Source organism: Nycticebus coucang, chromosome 8 (genome assembly GCF_027406575.1).
Source record: "Nycticebus coucang isolate mNycCou1 chromosome 8, mNycCou1.pri, whole genome shotgun sequence".
In the NCBI taxonomy this organism is placed as follows: Eukaryota; Metazoa; Chordata; class Mammalia; order Primates; family Lorisidae; genus Nycticebus; species Nycticebus coucang.
Window position 1 is genome coordinate 55,515,910 of NC_069787.1, and position 16,190 is coordinate 55,532,099.

At 40.6% G+C, this 16,190-nt stretch overlaps 1 pseudogene; it reads right to left on the minus strand.

The window, feature by feature from the left end:
• Window positions 1–10,589: 10,589 nt before the first annotated feature.
• LOC128591337 (mitochondrial nicotinamide adenine dinucleotide transporter SLC25A51-like) lies at window positions 10,590–11,931 on the minus strand (annotated as a pseudogene).
• Between the last annotated feature and the right edge of the window lie 4,259 nt (window positions 11,932–16,190).

Sequence of the window (16,190 nt, forward strand, 5' to 3'; positions counted from 1 at the left end):
GTGAGACTCTGTCTCTACAAAAAAAAAAATAATAATAAAATAAAATAAAAGAAACAGATGAAATTAATTTTAATAATGTATTTTATCTAACCCAATATATGCAAAATGTTATTATTACAATGTGAAATCAATATAAAAATATTAAGAAGATTTTTTGTTATTATTCAAAATCAGGTATATATTTTACACTTGTGATATATCTTAATTCAGACTAGACATATTTCAAATGCTCAATAGCCACATGTGGTTAGTGGCTTTCATGTTTAACATCATTGCTCTAGAGTAACTCTAATCAAATATCCCCTGTTGAAGAGCAGACATGACCAAGCATAAAAATATCTGGGTAGGTTAATGTGGCTTGAATCAAAGCACTATAATTGTCTACTGGTCTATCTCATCTTAACAAAAATCATTCTCCATGTAAACACTAATCCTATATTTAGAATTGGGAATCAAAATGCCCATTGCAGTCAACCAGAAGCATTCAGTATGTCCCCTGGGTTTCTATGCTGAATTCTGAACGTTTGGTTGCTTGTGAAATTTATGGTAAGATTTGCTTGTTATATTCTTGTATTTATCTCCTCTCTTTCTTACAAGTTCTGGCAAAAGGGGAAAACTGATGGGATGTTCCCTAAACTAAAAAGGAAGTAAGTACCAATTTGTTGCCATTAAACTTTTCATTTTGAAGCAATTGTATATTCACATATAAATATAAGAAATAATACAGAGAGATATCTTGCACCTTTTTACCCAATTTCCCCCAATGGTAACTTCTTGCAAAACAATAATACAATATCAGAAGCAGGATGTTGCCATTGATACAAATACAGAACATTTCCCTCACTACAAGGATCCTTCATGTTGCCTTTTATTTCCACCCACTTTGCTCTCACCTCACTTTCTCATTAACTTCTGCCAACCACTAATTTGTTCATTTTTATAAATTTTCATTCAAGGAATGGCATCATACAGTATGTTAACTTTTAGGATTGGCTCTTTCTTAATTCCTAGGAGATTCATCCAGGCTATGTGTATCAATATCTTCCTTTTCATTGTTGAGTAGTATTCCTTGGTATGAATGGATGTACTACAGTTTGTTTAACCGTTTGCCTGTTGAGGAACATCTAGGTTGTTTCCAGTTTGGGGCTGTTACAAATAAAGCTGCAGGGCAGCACCTGTGGCTCAATAAGTAGGGCACCGGGCCCATATACCAAGGGTGACGGGTTCAAACCCGGCCCCAGCCAAACTGCAACAACAACAACAATAAAAAAAAAAATAGCTGGGCCTTGTGGCAGGCACCTGTAGTCCCAGCTACTCAGGAGGCTGAAACAAGAGAATCGCCTAAGCCCAGGAGTTGGAGGTTGCTGTGTGCTGAGATACCACAGCACTCTACCAAGGGTGACAAAGTGATACTCTGTCTCATAATAAATAAATAAATAAATAAATAAATAAATAAATAAAGCTGCAAACAAACATTTGTGTAGGTTTTGTGTGAACATAGTTTTCATTTCTCTGAAATAAATGCCCACGTACATAATTACTAGATCATATGGTATGTGTTTAGAGTTATTCACAGTATTATTCTGTTGATGTCTATATGATGTGCAGTCATATCAACATGCTTTATTCCTAATATTAGTAATTTCACGCCTCCTTTTTATGTCAGTACTGCTACAGGTTTTGTCAATTTTACTGACTTTTTCAAAGATATGTTAATAATATATAATAATTGATGTTAGACCTTAACAAGATCTTTGTTTCATAAATTTTCTCTATTGTTTTGTACTCAATTTTATTTACTTCTACTCTTTTTTATTTCCTTTTACTTAATTTGGGCTTCTTTTACTCTTCTTTTTCTTGGTTCTAGAGGTGGATAGCATAAATTATTGATTCGAGACATTTCCTTTTGTTGAATGTAAGGATTTAGAACTATAAGTTTTCCTCTCCACACTTTTTTACCTGTGTCTCACAAATTTTCAAATGTTGTATATTCATGTTCATTCAGATCCATGTAATTTTAAATTTCCCTTTAGACTCCTTTTTTTTTTTTTTTTTTTTTTTGTAGAGACAGAGTCTCACTTTATGGCCCTTGGTAGAGTGCCGTGGCCTCACACAGCTCACAGCAACCTCTAACTCTTGGGCTTACGCGATTCTCTTGCCTCAGCCTCCCGAGTAGCTGGGACTACAGGCGCCCACCACAATGCCTGGCTATTGTTTGGTTGCAGTTTGGCCGGAGCCGGGTTTGAACCCACCACTCTCAGTATATGGGGCCGGTGCCTTACCGACTGAGCCACAGGCACCAGTGCCGTGGCATCACACGGCTCACAGCAACCTCCAACTCCTGGGCTTAGGCGATTCTCCTGCCTCAGCCTCCCGAGTAGCTGGGACTACAGGCACCCACCACAACGCCCGGCTATTTTTTGGTTGCAGTTTGGCCGGGGCTGGGTTTGAACCCGCCACCCTCGGCATACGGGACCGGCGCCTACTCCACAGGCGCCGCCCTTAGACTCCTTTTTGATCCATGGATTATTTAGAATTGTGTCCCTTAATATCCAAGTGTTTTGGAGATTTTTCTATTTTCTTTCTGTTGTTTGTTTCTAATTTGATTTCATTATGGTCACCAAACTCTGTATTATTATTATTATTTTCTTGAGACAGAGTCTCACTATGCCACACTTGACAGAGTACCATGGCGTCACATCTCACAGCAACTTCAAACTCTTGGGCTCAAGCCATTCTCTTACCTCAGCTCCAAGTAGCTGGGACCACAGGCACCTGCCACAACATCTGGCTATTTTTTTTGTTGCAGTTGTCATTGTTGTTTGGCTGGCCTGGGCTAGATTTGAACCCACCAGCTCCTGTGCATGTGGCTGGTGCCCTGAATGCTGAGCTGCAGGCACTGAGCCTAAACTCTGCATTGTTTTAGTTCTTTTAAATTTGTTCTACCGCCCAGAATATGGTTTAACTTAATATATGTTTTGTGGAGACTTACAAAGAATATGTATTCTGTTGTCATTGGGTGGAGAATTCTATAAATGTCAGTTAGATCCTGTTGGTTGATGATGTTGTTGAGTCCTCTCCTAGCTCTACTGATTTTCTCTCCAGTTCAATCAGTTGTTGACAGAAAGGGGTTGTGTTGTGTCCAACTATAATTGTGTATTTGTCTATTGCTTCTTTCATTTCTATCAGTTTTTGATTTACATTTTCAGAAGCTCTGACGTGCAATTACGTACACATTTAGGATATCTATGTCTCTTTGATTAATTCTTCCATTTAGACACTCTCTGTCTCTGGTAATATTCCTCGCTCTGGAATTCTACTTTATCTACTTTTTTTGGCTCTCTCAACCCGCCTACATGGATATGTTAGGGCTTAAATGTTTGTTTTCTGTTTGTTCTCTCTGTTTTTTGGTTTTTGTTTGTTTGTTTGTTTTGTTTTTGAGACAGAGCCTCAAGCTATTGCCCTCGGTAGAGTGCCATGGCATCACAGCTCACAGCAACCTCCAACTCCTGGGCTTAAGCAATTCTCTTGCCTCAGCCTCCCAAATAGCTGGGACCACAGGCATCCACCACAATGCCTGACTATTTTTTGGTTGTATTTGTCATTGTTGTTTGGCAGGCTCGGGCTGGATTTGAACCCGCCAGCTCTGGTGTATGTGGCTGGCACCTTAGCTGCTTGAGCTACAGACGCCAAGCCATCTGTTTTTTGTTTGTTTGTTTTCTGCTTTCTTTTTCTGAATTCCTGTGAGTGGATTTAACATTTTTAGACTTCATTTTTATTTATTTATAGCAGTTCTTAAGTGTATCTCTTCACATAGCTTTCTTAGAGGTTGCTGTAGATATTATATACACACGTGTATCTATCTATCTATTTGGATAAATAGATAAATCTTACTGGTGTCCACTGGTGTCATCATTTTACCAGTCTGAGTAAAATATAGAAGACATTTTACCTCCTGTTAAGTCCCTTTAACTCCCCGCATTTATAATTTGTCATAACTGTTTTCTCTAAATATATTTAGAACAATATTGTGTTGTCATTTTGCTTTAACCATCATACATAATTTATAAAATTTAAGAGAAGAAGAAAAACTAATTGTATTGATGACATTTTTATTACTGTGCTTTTTTTTCCTTCCTGATTTTCAAAGGTTTCTTTTTTTATCCTTTCTTTTCTATTTAGGAAAGATCCCTAAATAGAAGAGAACTTCTATGTGTGTGTGTATTTTATATATGTGTGTGTTTGTGTATTTTATATGTGTGTGTGTGTATACATATACATAATATATATGTATGTATTTAGAGACAGAGTCTCACTCTGTCACCTTGGGCAGAGTGCCATGGCATCATCATATCTCACAGCAACCTCAAACTCTTAGGCTCAAGTGATCTTCTTTCCTCAGCCTCCCGAGTAGTTGGGACTACAGGCACCTGCCACTGGTGCCAAGTTAGTTAGTTTTTCTATTTTTAGTAGAGACAGGTCTCAGTCTTGCTAAGGCTGGTCTCAAACTCCTGAGCTCAAACAATCCTCAGCCTCCCAAAGTGCTAAGATTACAGCCATGAGCCACCATACCCAGCTTCTTTTAGGGTCTAAGATGATAAATCTAAGGTGACAAATTCTGTTTTCCTTCCTATGAGAATGTTTTGATATCTCTTTCATTCCCAATCAACGTCCTTACTGGGTTTAGGATTTTGTGTTGACAATTATTTTCTTTCAGACCTTAAATAATATGCTACTTCTTCCTGCATACATTTTTTTTTTGTGTGTGTGTGTGTGTGTATGCACGCATGTGTGTGTGTGTATGCACGCATGTGTGTGTGTTTCCCCCATGAGTAAGGTGTCATTTTTTTTCTCTGGTTGCTTTCAATATTTGTTTTGGTGGGGACTTGGTTAGAGGGGACAGAGTCTCACCCTGTCACCCAGGCTGAAGTGCAGCAATTATAGGTCACTGCAACCTTAAACTTCTGAGCTCAAAGTATCCGTCCACCTCAGTCTCCTGAATAGCTGGTTCTACAGGTGCATGCCACCATACCCAGCTAAGTTTTTTGATTTTTTTCATAGAGACAGGATCTCACTATGTTGCCCAGGCTGGACTTAAATTCCTAGGTTCAAGTGTTTGTCCCTCGTCAACCTCCCAAAGTGCTGGGATTACAGGCATAAACCACTATTCCTGCCCTTTATCTTTATTTTTTAGAAGTTCCATTTTGGTGTGTGTCGATTATGGATTTCTTGGATTTATTCTGCTTGGAATTTTCCCAGTTTCTTGAATCTGTAGCTTAGGTCTCTTACCAAATTTGGGAGGTTATGTGTTTAGCCATTATTCCTTCAAGTACTTTTTCTGCCTTGCCCTTTGAATTGATTTCAATTGTGTTTATAATTGCTAATAGAGCATTTTTATCATGATTACTTTAAATTTTGTCAGACATTCTTAATATTTCTGTCATCTCAGTGTTGACATCTAATGATGTTTTTCAATTCATTTTGAGATCTTCCTTGGTTTTGGATGATGAGTGATTTTATTGAAACCTGAGTATTTTTCCATTATGCTGTGAGACTCTGGACCTTATTTAAATTTAAACCTTATATTTTAGCTCACTTTCTTTGATACCACTCTGTCACAGGAAGGAGCGGCATAACCACATTATTGCTAGGCAGAAACAGAAGTCCAACTTCCCCACTCTTCCTCCATTGAGACCCAATGAGAGTGGTATCTCCAGACTGTGAGGTGGAATGAAAACCCAGGCTCTGCAGTTGGTCTCCACTAACAGTTCTACTAACAGTTCAGAGTGGGAGGGCTTGTTATCAGTGGCCAGTGGAGATGAAAGCCCCAGACCCTTACTTGGTATTGTCAGATACCACCCTGGCAGGGGTCTCTGGGCCCCTCATTGCAGCACTGAGGCCAGGAGTTTGGGTCCAGTCTGGGCAACATAGCAAGAACCCATCTTGAAAAATAATAATAATACATGGTACATGATTCCACTTCTATGACATTCTGGAAAAGGCAAAACTTCAGTGATGGCAAATATATCAATGGTTGCCAGACATCAGGGATAGGAGGGTGTGAGTAAGAAGGGGCAGCACCAAAGAGTTTTGTGGGAACATGGATGGTTCTATGTCCCGATTGTGGTTATACCAATATATACATGTGTTAAAATTCATAAAACCAAAGAAAAAAGTCATTTTTAGTAATTAAATAACAATAAGAACACAACAAAGGATTTCTGGACCATCCCCACCCTGAAATTTTGCTGACCCTTACTTAATTTATCTATAAGCAACTCCACTACCTTACATTCAGCCAAGTTTCAATGACAGTGTAAGATTAGCATTCAGGAGGGCCAATGAGGAGGAGTTTGGCATCAAGACAGTTGCTAAGTTCATCCCTCTTGACCATAGACATTAAGATATCCAAAATAAATGAACAAATTAAATTTCTTCCTAAAATCTTCTAATTTTAACTGTAACATTAGGTATGTAGCTAAGCTGGTATGCTTATATAATGAACAGATTAACTCTTCCATTTTAAAATATGCAGAGTAAGGCTTGTGAACAATCCTTAGCTTAGCAGCAGTTCTCAACCTGGTCAAGATCCGTAGGAAATGTATTAAAGGGCCGTGACGCTAGGAAGGTTGAGAACCACTGGCTTAGAGAGTATTTTCACTGGACAACGCTGTGTTCATGAGGATATCAGATACTGCCTTAGCTCCTCCTTCCTTTTGTTCCCTGTTGCTCCCTGCAGGAGGCTGTGGCTCACTGGATTGCTGAAAGCCACATTGCCATTGAGGAGATCTGCCTGTTGACCCCGAACGCTGCCCACAGAATAGACACTCGGGCAATGCTGGTGATAAGAAAGAGGTGACCCCCTGAATCCCCCATCACCAGTGGCTGAGCCTCCTCCAGTTAGTTCTCCCACCCACCAGGTGTTTCACTTTGCATGTACCTTGATGGCACTCAGACTATTGGAAGCCCCATGTGATTTAGACTTAAAGATTCTGTCTGTCACTTGCTAGTTTTCCTTTCACTAAGCTGCTATGGGGAATGAATGATTTTCAGGATGCAGAACATCTCTAGCATTCTTGAGATGCAGCAGCAAGGAGAAAAATAATCTTAGGATTTATACAGACCTAGAATTAATTGTATCCACTATGCCCCTTGCTGCTAGCCTTGTGACTATAGGCAAAGCACCCACCTTTCTGCCAGTGGCCTAGGGTTCCTGTGAAAAGTAACCAAGAGGATGTACGTGGTAACCAATTGTCATGTTCTACATGACACTGCAACAGAGTGAATGTTTCTAAAAGGCACCTGTTTCCCCTGCCCTCTTATGTTTCTGGCTTATACAGAAAAAGGACATAATTGTTTAATTCTAAAAGCCCACAAAATTGCTAAAAGAAAACCGATTAGTGGAACAAAAACCTTTGAACTTTTGTTATGATCCCTGTGGTGACGAGTGTGATTTATTGGCTGTCTGAAATTCTTTTGGAAAGGAGGCAAGTTATAAATAAATTAGTAAAATGTGACTTGGAAGAGATGTCTCTTCCCAGAGGGTCTGTATTGACTGAAATGTGGTCATTAACTGCCTTACAGCAGGATTACTATGCTGGCTTTCATCAGGGATACTGTTTGAGTGGTGATTTGGATATGGGAAAATGTCCTTCTTTGGTTTCACAAACAAAATACAGGATATATCGAATTCTGCCACATTGTGTATAGTCTAAGAAAGAGGCATTCTTTCCATATCTTGTTTATGTAGATCGCAATGATCAAAGTGGATGCCCCACAGGCTGTCTGCAAAATCACTGACCGGGCCATCCAGGTGTGTTGAAGTGCTGGCATTTATACGCTGGTCCAGGATTATCCTCTGGCTAACATGTGAGTAGATGTCATTTAAGAACCATCTACATTTGGTAACTGGGCACAGTGGTTCATGCCTGTAATCCTAGAGCTTTGAGAGGCCAAAGAGGAAGCATCACTTGAGGCCAGGAGTTCGGGACCATCCTGAGCAAGAACAAGACTCTATCTCTACAAAATATGGAAAAATTAGCTGGGCATGGTAGGGGTGCCTCTAGTCCCAACTATTTGGGAGGCTGAGGCAAAAGGATTGCGTGAGCCCAGGAGTTTGAGACTGTAGTGAGCTATGATGATGCCACTGTACTCTAGCCTGGGTGACAGAATGAGACCCTGCCTCAGAGAAAGAGAGAGAAAATGAACATCTATACTTGATAGGCTTACAGTTTAAAAATCTATAGATGTGAGATACTAACTTTAAAGTATAATTGAAGGCTAAATAAAGGGTTAGAGGTACTTTAGCATAGCGTTCAGCAGCAAGATTAGTTGCTCTTATGATTATAATCATCTCTTCACTCCATTATGTTAACATTTACACTAAGGGGCCCACTGAAGCCTCCTGGGCTAGAAACACAGCATGGAGTTCTGCTCTGAAACAGAAAGGAGGGGACAGGTGCAGAGACAGCCACAGGGGCCCAGAGCTAGCTGTGTGCCCTTGGATGGTTTACTACCCACACAGTGAGGCTGCAGCTGAATTTGCAGCAGTGCCAGTGACTACCTTATATCCAGATTCTGATTGTGAGAGGCAAGAAGGAACAGTCTACATTCCCCATCTTTCCATCTCCACACATAGTCACAATGTCGCCTTTCATATCATACTGGAGAGAGAGTCTCAGACCTCATCAATTTTTTTTTTATTGTTGGGGATTCATTGAGGGTACAATAAGCCAGTTACACTGATTGCAATTGTTAGGTAAAGTCCCTCTTGCAATCATGTCTTGCCCCCATAAAGTGTGACACACACTAAGGCCCCACCCTCCTCCCTCCATCCCTCTTTCTGCTCCCCCCCCCATAAACTTAATTGTCATTAATTGTCCTCATATCAAGATTGAGTACATAGGATTCATGCTTCTCCATTTTTGTGATGCTTTACTAAGAATAATGTCTTCCACTTCCATCCAGGTTAATACGAAGGATGTAAAGTCTCCATTTTTTTTTTAATAGCTGAATAGTATTCCATGGTATACATATACCACAGCTTGTTAATCCATTCCTGGGTTGGTGGGCATTTAGGCTGTTTCCACATTTTGGCAATGGTAAATTGAGCTGCCATAAACAGTCTAGTACAAGTGTCCTTATGATAAAAGGATTTTTTTCCTTCTGGGTAGATGCCCAGTAATGGGATTGCAGGATCGAATGGGAGGTCTAGGTTGAGTGCTTTGAGGTTTCTCCATACTTCCTTCCAGAAAGGTTGTACTAGTTTGCAGTCCCACCAGCAGTGTAAAAGTGTTCCCTTCTCTCCACATCCACGCCAGCATCTGCAGTTTTGAGATTTTGTGATGTGGGCCATTCTCACTGGGGTTAGATGATATCTCAGGGTTGTTTTGATTTGCATTTCTCTCATCAATTTTTAACTTCAAGAAAGAACTAACGGTCTAGTATCAAACCATTCACTGCTTGTGGCTAACCTAGGCTATCTTTAAATTCTAGCAACTTCTAGTAACCTACAGCAAACCAAGAATGGGATTAACCCCATTTTGCCATTTACTTTTCCCATGTTGAAACTTTTAAATGGCATTTCAGAAGCCCCTTGGCTTGTTTTCTTTGTACTCTTTCTTCTACCTTGGTGGGATTTCAAGAATTAATATAGTCTTGGCTTAGAATCAGAGGGATTGATGTTAAAGTATCATGTTGCTCTTGATAACTCCTGTGATCCTTGCTCCTTTTATTCCCCCAGGTATGCCCTAATTAGAGCTTTGCATTTAGCAGATGGACCTGAAGGTCAGCAATGGCAGGGACGGAGCTGCTGGAGCGAGACAGGGGGTTGACAGCCAAGATCTAAGGAGAGTGACACCACCACATCCCGTAAGCAGAAGCTCTCCTTTATACAAACTTAACTGATGGCGACATTTGAATCTCAGGCTTTTGCCTCATTTTTTGCACAGGGTTGATTACTGGTGGTAAAAGTTTTAGCATCTCTTTTGATTGGTGGGTTTTATAATTTTAAGGGACACACAGGACAGTAAACAAGAAATTCTACAGCTCTTTTTTTTTTTTCAGTTTTAAAACCAATATAATCAATTTATTATGAAAAGCCTATACCTAACAAATTGTTCTTCTTCTGTTCTGTCTCTGTGTCACATGCTTGAATTTGATGAAGACTATCCTAACTGCTGAGAGCAGAGAAGCAAGAAATGGGAGTAATAAAATGAGCCTGAGAAGTCTCACAGCCTTAAGGCCTTTTTTCTCGCTGGTCCAGGACACTTACATTTCAATACAGAAGGTTAAAGACTGTTCTGAAAAAATGAATCATATCTTGGCTATTAGGGTCCCTGTCAAGGCCATCAGATGGACAGCTATTTAGTAGGCAATCAGCCTATGTTCTTAGATGATGATTTAAAACAAAACAAAAAACTCCTAAACTTCCCTATTGAAACCCTTTATTCTGTTTTTGTTATGCTTAAGGAAAACAACTTTGCCCATAACTCACTGTGGCCTGGACTTAAGACACCAACTTATAGTTGGTCAATTAAGAACGAGGCCAAACTGCATTCTTCCTAGGTATTCAGTTGATAAATGGCACTTTACTGATATTTGCATATAACCTTTAACAAGAACTCATAAGTTGCATTGATTATGCCCCAAGAGATGAGGGATAATTCATTGGTGGTAATTCAGATGGGCACCTCTGAAAAGATTTGTCAGTTTCCTGTCCCACTCTAGCCAGATCTTTTTAAAAACTTTGGGGAAAGACTGAAATTCCCTACCAATCTGAGACTGCATGCGTGTTTTTACAACATTAATTGGAAAAAACAAAAATCCCAACATGGCACCCAGAAGACCTCCACAGATAAAATCGTTGACCAAATGAGCACTGTGAGTTGTTGCAGTAGGCAGATGCTCCTTAATGGGACCCCAAAGGCCAAAAAAAAAGACATTGCTGAGTCCATTGCAGAAAAGAATGGGCACCAAGCCTGGATAATACTGTCCAATTCCAAGGCATTTTAGTGCCTTGAAAGCCTGGTAAGTCTTTGTAAATTTGTCATGATGTTTGTGGTCTTGAAGCAATGTCTGAACTCTTTCCAGTGGAGTGAATATTGCCTCTGTAGTTCCTGCCAATACTGCTGCCACACTGCGGGTTGCAAACTCTGGAGCACAAGGAGAAGGCAGGATAAAACCTCATAGAGACCAAACATAAGTGCCAGAGTAGTTGTTTTCTGCATTAACGAGGAAGGATTCCACGATACAAATTTCGAAATCCATCCCTCCTCAACTGCAGTACTGCATCCCGGGTTTTTTTTTTTTTTGTGTGTGTGTGTGTGTGTGTGTGTGTGTGTGTGTGGTTTTTGGTCGGGGCTGGGTTTGAACCCGCCACCTCTGGCTTATGGGACCAGCGCCCTACCTCTTGGAGCCACAGGTGCCGCCCCCATGCATCCCGGGTTCTGATGCCATATAACTGTTGCCTAAAAAGAACCTTCTGAATAGGAAATGTGATCGCAACATTGTTGAAAGCTGCACAGCAGCCACACAAGTAATGCTTCATTTCACTAACATTTGTAAGGTGAGGTGATACATCTTGTTTTGAAGATGTTAGGATTGGTGGCCTCTTTTCATGAGCTTCTGAATCCATCATGTTGTTTAAGATCTTTCTTCTTCATGAAGAATTTTTTTTAACCATTCAATCCAGCAATCCCACTACTGGGTAATTAACCAAAGGAAAAGAAGTCATTTCATCAAAAAGACACCCGTAACACCACCTGGACTTGGTTTTTTGCAGGACAGTTTTTTGATAACTTTCCCAATTTCTTCCATTGTTATTCGTCTGTTAGGTTCTCTCTCCTGGAGTCAATTTTGATAGCTGAATTTGCGTTCTCCAGGCGTCCATTTCCCCAACCCATCACCAGGGAAGTCCCGCAGGACCGCGAGCCAGCGGGAGCCTGCGCAGGCGCAGACCTTGCAATTAATTCTACAGCTCTTATCATTCACTCTGGGGCCCAAAAGGCTTAGCAGTTACTTTTTAAACATGACATGTAAAGAGATCAGGAAATAAACTGGAGAGCTAAAACACAGGCATAAAAATATTTTCACTTTTTCATTTTCAGGAATTGTTCCATGTAAGTAAATTACTCCAGGAATATGTCACCATTATTTTGAAAACAATAAAGAGGGGCCATGATTTAACACTGTCTTTTTAGGGGGTAGTTGAACGCTTAGTAGTAATGTTTGCACTGGAGAGAAGCAGGACTGACAGGGTGCTTTAAAATTCATATAATTATCAGCCTCTTCATAATTCAACAGGAAGCACTTATGCATAACATCTGAGTGCAGTTTAAAGTTTACAGTGCAGTTTAAAGAAAACATGGCATCTTATGGGAAAATGTAATTAAAAACCATTTCAGTTTATAAAATGTAGATGAGAACAGTGGATAGTTTGAGCTACAAAAAAGTTCTTTCATTTTTAGAAGAGATTAAAGACAGTCTGCTGTGAATGCTATCATGTTAATACAACACCCAGTGCAAGCTGCGTCTCCCACAGCTGTTGACCACATGCAATTCTTAAGTACTTGGAATGTGGCTAGTACACTGAAGAACTGAATTTTTATTTTACAAAACTTTTATTTTGGCCGGGTACAGTGGGTCACGCCTATAATCCTAGCACTCTGGAAAGCTAAGGTGGGTGGATCTCATCTCCTGAGCTCAGAAGTTCAAGACTAGCCTGAGCAAGAGCAAGATCCTTTCTCTACTAAAAATAGAAAAACTAGCTGGGTGACTAGTGGGCACCTGTAGTCCCAGCTACTTGGGAGTGGAGGCAAGAGGATTGCCTGAGTCCAGGAGATTGAGGTTGCTGTGAGCTATGATGATGCCATGGCATTCTATCCTGGGTGACAGAGTAAGACTCGGTCTCAAAAAATAAAATGAAATAATAAAAATAAATAAGTTTTAAATATCAATTCTCAACTCAGTTGAGAAAAGAAAAACTTTTTTTTTTTTTTTGAGACAGAGCCTCAAGCTGTCGCTCTAGGTAGAGTGCTGTGGCATCACAGCTCACAGCAACCTCCAACTCCTGGGCTCAAGTGATTCTCCTGTCTCTGCCTCCCAGGTAGCTGGGACTACAGGCACCTGCCACAATGGCTGGCTATTTTTTGGTTGCAGCTGTCATTGTTGTTTGGCCGGCCCGGGCTGGATTTGAACCTGCCAGCTCAGGTGTATGTGGCTGGCGCCTTAGCCACTTGAGCCACAGGCACCAAGCCAAGAAAGGAAAAACTTTTAAGTTTTGGAATAACTTGGGTATATGAGCCTACTTTTTCAACTGTAAATTTTATGAAATCCAAATATCGAGCCAAGTACTTTGAATGAAAATTTAGCATCCTAAAAAAAAAAGTGTAAAATACAGACCAGATTTTGAAGACATCCCATGGAAAAAAAGCTTTCTTATACTGAGTACACATCGAAATTATATTTTGGATATAATGAGTTAAATAAAATATTAAGATTGATTTCAGCTGAATGGATGCCATTGGAATAGTACCTTGTAAATTTTTAAATTTTAAAGTATTTTTATTCCTAAAAAAGTTTAACTTTATTAGAAAGCATACACATCACGTGAATTTTCTGATGTTTAGAGACTCTTTCAATCGAGATTTGAATTTCTCCTTGGGGTGGGAGTGGAGGTGGGGAGCAGGAACTTGATAAAGATCTGGGCTCTGACCCCTGGTGTGATGTGTGGGTCTTGTAAACATTTGCCATTCAGCCTTAACCTCTCTCTGTGCCTCACTTTTCATTCTCAACATTGAGATTAACTTTTTATTCCTATGGGACCCTTACCTACTGAGGGTTTATCCTGAGAATAACTGAAGCCATGAGAAAATACCTTGAAATGTGTGAAACACAGTACTTTATAAAGTATTCTTATTTAAAGTGGGAAAAACCTTACAGCACAATTAATTTTAGAAATTGGAAGAAATCAAGATTGTTTTTGAACACTCAAAATTAAAGGCTATGCCTGGTATTTAAAATTTTGTGGTAATTTGTTTCCCTGTCTGAAGAAAGCTGGCTGAATTGGTTGCTGATTTGTTTTAATTAATCTATTGTCTCAAACCTGGCCATCCCTACAGCAAGTTACTCCATGTACTTCTCTCCCTATCCTGAATTTATTCAGATAAAATTATGTTAGAGGGCCAGGTGCAGTGGCTCACGCCTATAATCCCAGCACTTTCAGAGGCTGAGGTGAGCAGACCCATTTCTAAAAATAGCCAGGCACTGTGGCTGGCATCTGTAGTCCCAGCTACTCCGAAGGCTGAGGCAAAAGAATTGCCTAAGCCCAACAGTTAGAGGTTGCTGTGAGCTATGATGCCAGAGCACTCTACCAGAGGTGACAAAGTGAGACTATCTCAAAAAGTAAAATAAAATAAAATAATAATTATATTAAAAAGAATGGTAAGGATTGTTTTGAAAGGAAGAAAAGTCTCCAAAGGATAAAATGAGAAGATCAAGTTCAAGATCAATGCTGGAGTCGTGGAGAGTGAGTCCTGAGCTTCAGAGACATTTTAGGGCTCTGTCTCCTCAGGCTTTCACCAGGAGCCACTAAGCAGCAGTCTGCCTGGGACATTCGGCCATGTTTGCCCTGTGCTCGAAACCACATGATTTAAAAATGAGAAGTTACCTTTAATAATACCCACAAGGCAGGGAGAGGGGAGGGCTTTTCTCACCAAGATCCCTCCAAGGTTGTCAAGTGGGCAGTGAGTGAGGAGGAGGAGCCTCAAGATTGTCAGACAGACAAGACACCACAAGGCTCCAGTCTCAGTCTTCCTCAGCACAACTTTTAAGATGCACAGGGGGTAACTGTGGTTGTCCAAGGAAGTAGCCAGTTAAGGATTTCTGGTTTTTGACAGTTTTAACTTTGATAACACACAACAGAAGGTTCAGCTGATTATGGAGAAGCTAATTTCCTCATCAACATGTGAGTATTTATAAAGCCATCCCCAAGGTTGGTCCACGTCACTCCAGCTGTTCCCGTGCAACCATGAACCACTTATATGTCATGGGAATGCTTGTATTTCCTCTAAGAGAACTGAAGTGAAAAGCAGCAAAGTCCCATATGGCATTTAGATGTTTTAATGGAAAAGTTGCACAGGGGTTGCCAAAAACCACTGTTCTTTTTGTTCTTAAATTAAGCTACTGCAGTCTCTGGGAAGTTCAGAGGAAGGCAATTTTTACCTGGGCTCCCCTAAGGGATTTAAATTTGTAAAGTTCTTAAATAAATGATTTTATAAAATAAAATGTACTTAGGAAAATATCTGCTGTGAAAAATGTCCTATTTCCATCAAGCCAGGTACCCTTAACTGGCCTCTTTCTGTCACTGGCACTGGACGATCCCTCCCTCCCCAGGGCAGAGTAAAGGGGCCTGGGGACAAGATCAGTCAGCAACCCCCTATTAGCACTCTGGTACCTGTTGGTTTGCCATATGTGTTTTTCCACTAATTCTCTTCCTGGATTACTACAGTCATCTCCTGATGGACTCATAGCTGGTCCTCACAGCAGCCAGGATGACCTTCTCAAAGGCTGCAGTGGCTTCCATCTCACTTAGAATAAATTCCAGGTCCTTACTCTGGCCAATAAAGTTCCTTTTGAGCTTGTCCCCTGAACCTGTCTGATCTCATCCCCCTGGCTCACTCTGTCATGGCCTCCTGGCTGCTGTTCCAACACACAAGGCCTCTGAGCCTTGGTTCTTGCTGTTTTCTCGGCCTAAAAGGTTCTGCTCAAAAGGCACCTTATCAAATTGACCCTTGCTCTACACTAGCACCAGGTGCATTTGCCACTCTCTGCCTGCTTATCTGCCTTCCTCACAGCACATACCATATGACATATATCGAATATTTGCTTATGGTCTGTCTTCTCACTAGAGTGTCTGAAGTTTTTTGTGTACTGGCATCTCCTCGGTCCCTGGAACCATGTCTGGTGCCTAGCAGGCATATAATGAAAGAGCACAAATGAATGAATGTGAGGGGCTGCTCGCCTGATCCCTAGGTTGCAGCACAGCCTTTGGTGAGAGGGCAAAGCATTTATTTACGGGTCTGCAAACAGAACAGAACCAAAGCCTGAGCCTAAGCCTGAGCCTGAGCCCAAGCCTGTGAATACAGAGGTTGGACAATAGACCCAGGTTGGGCTATGGGTAGCTGGAGAAG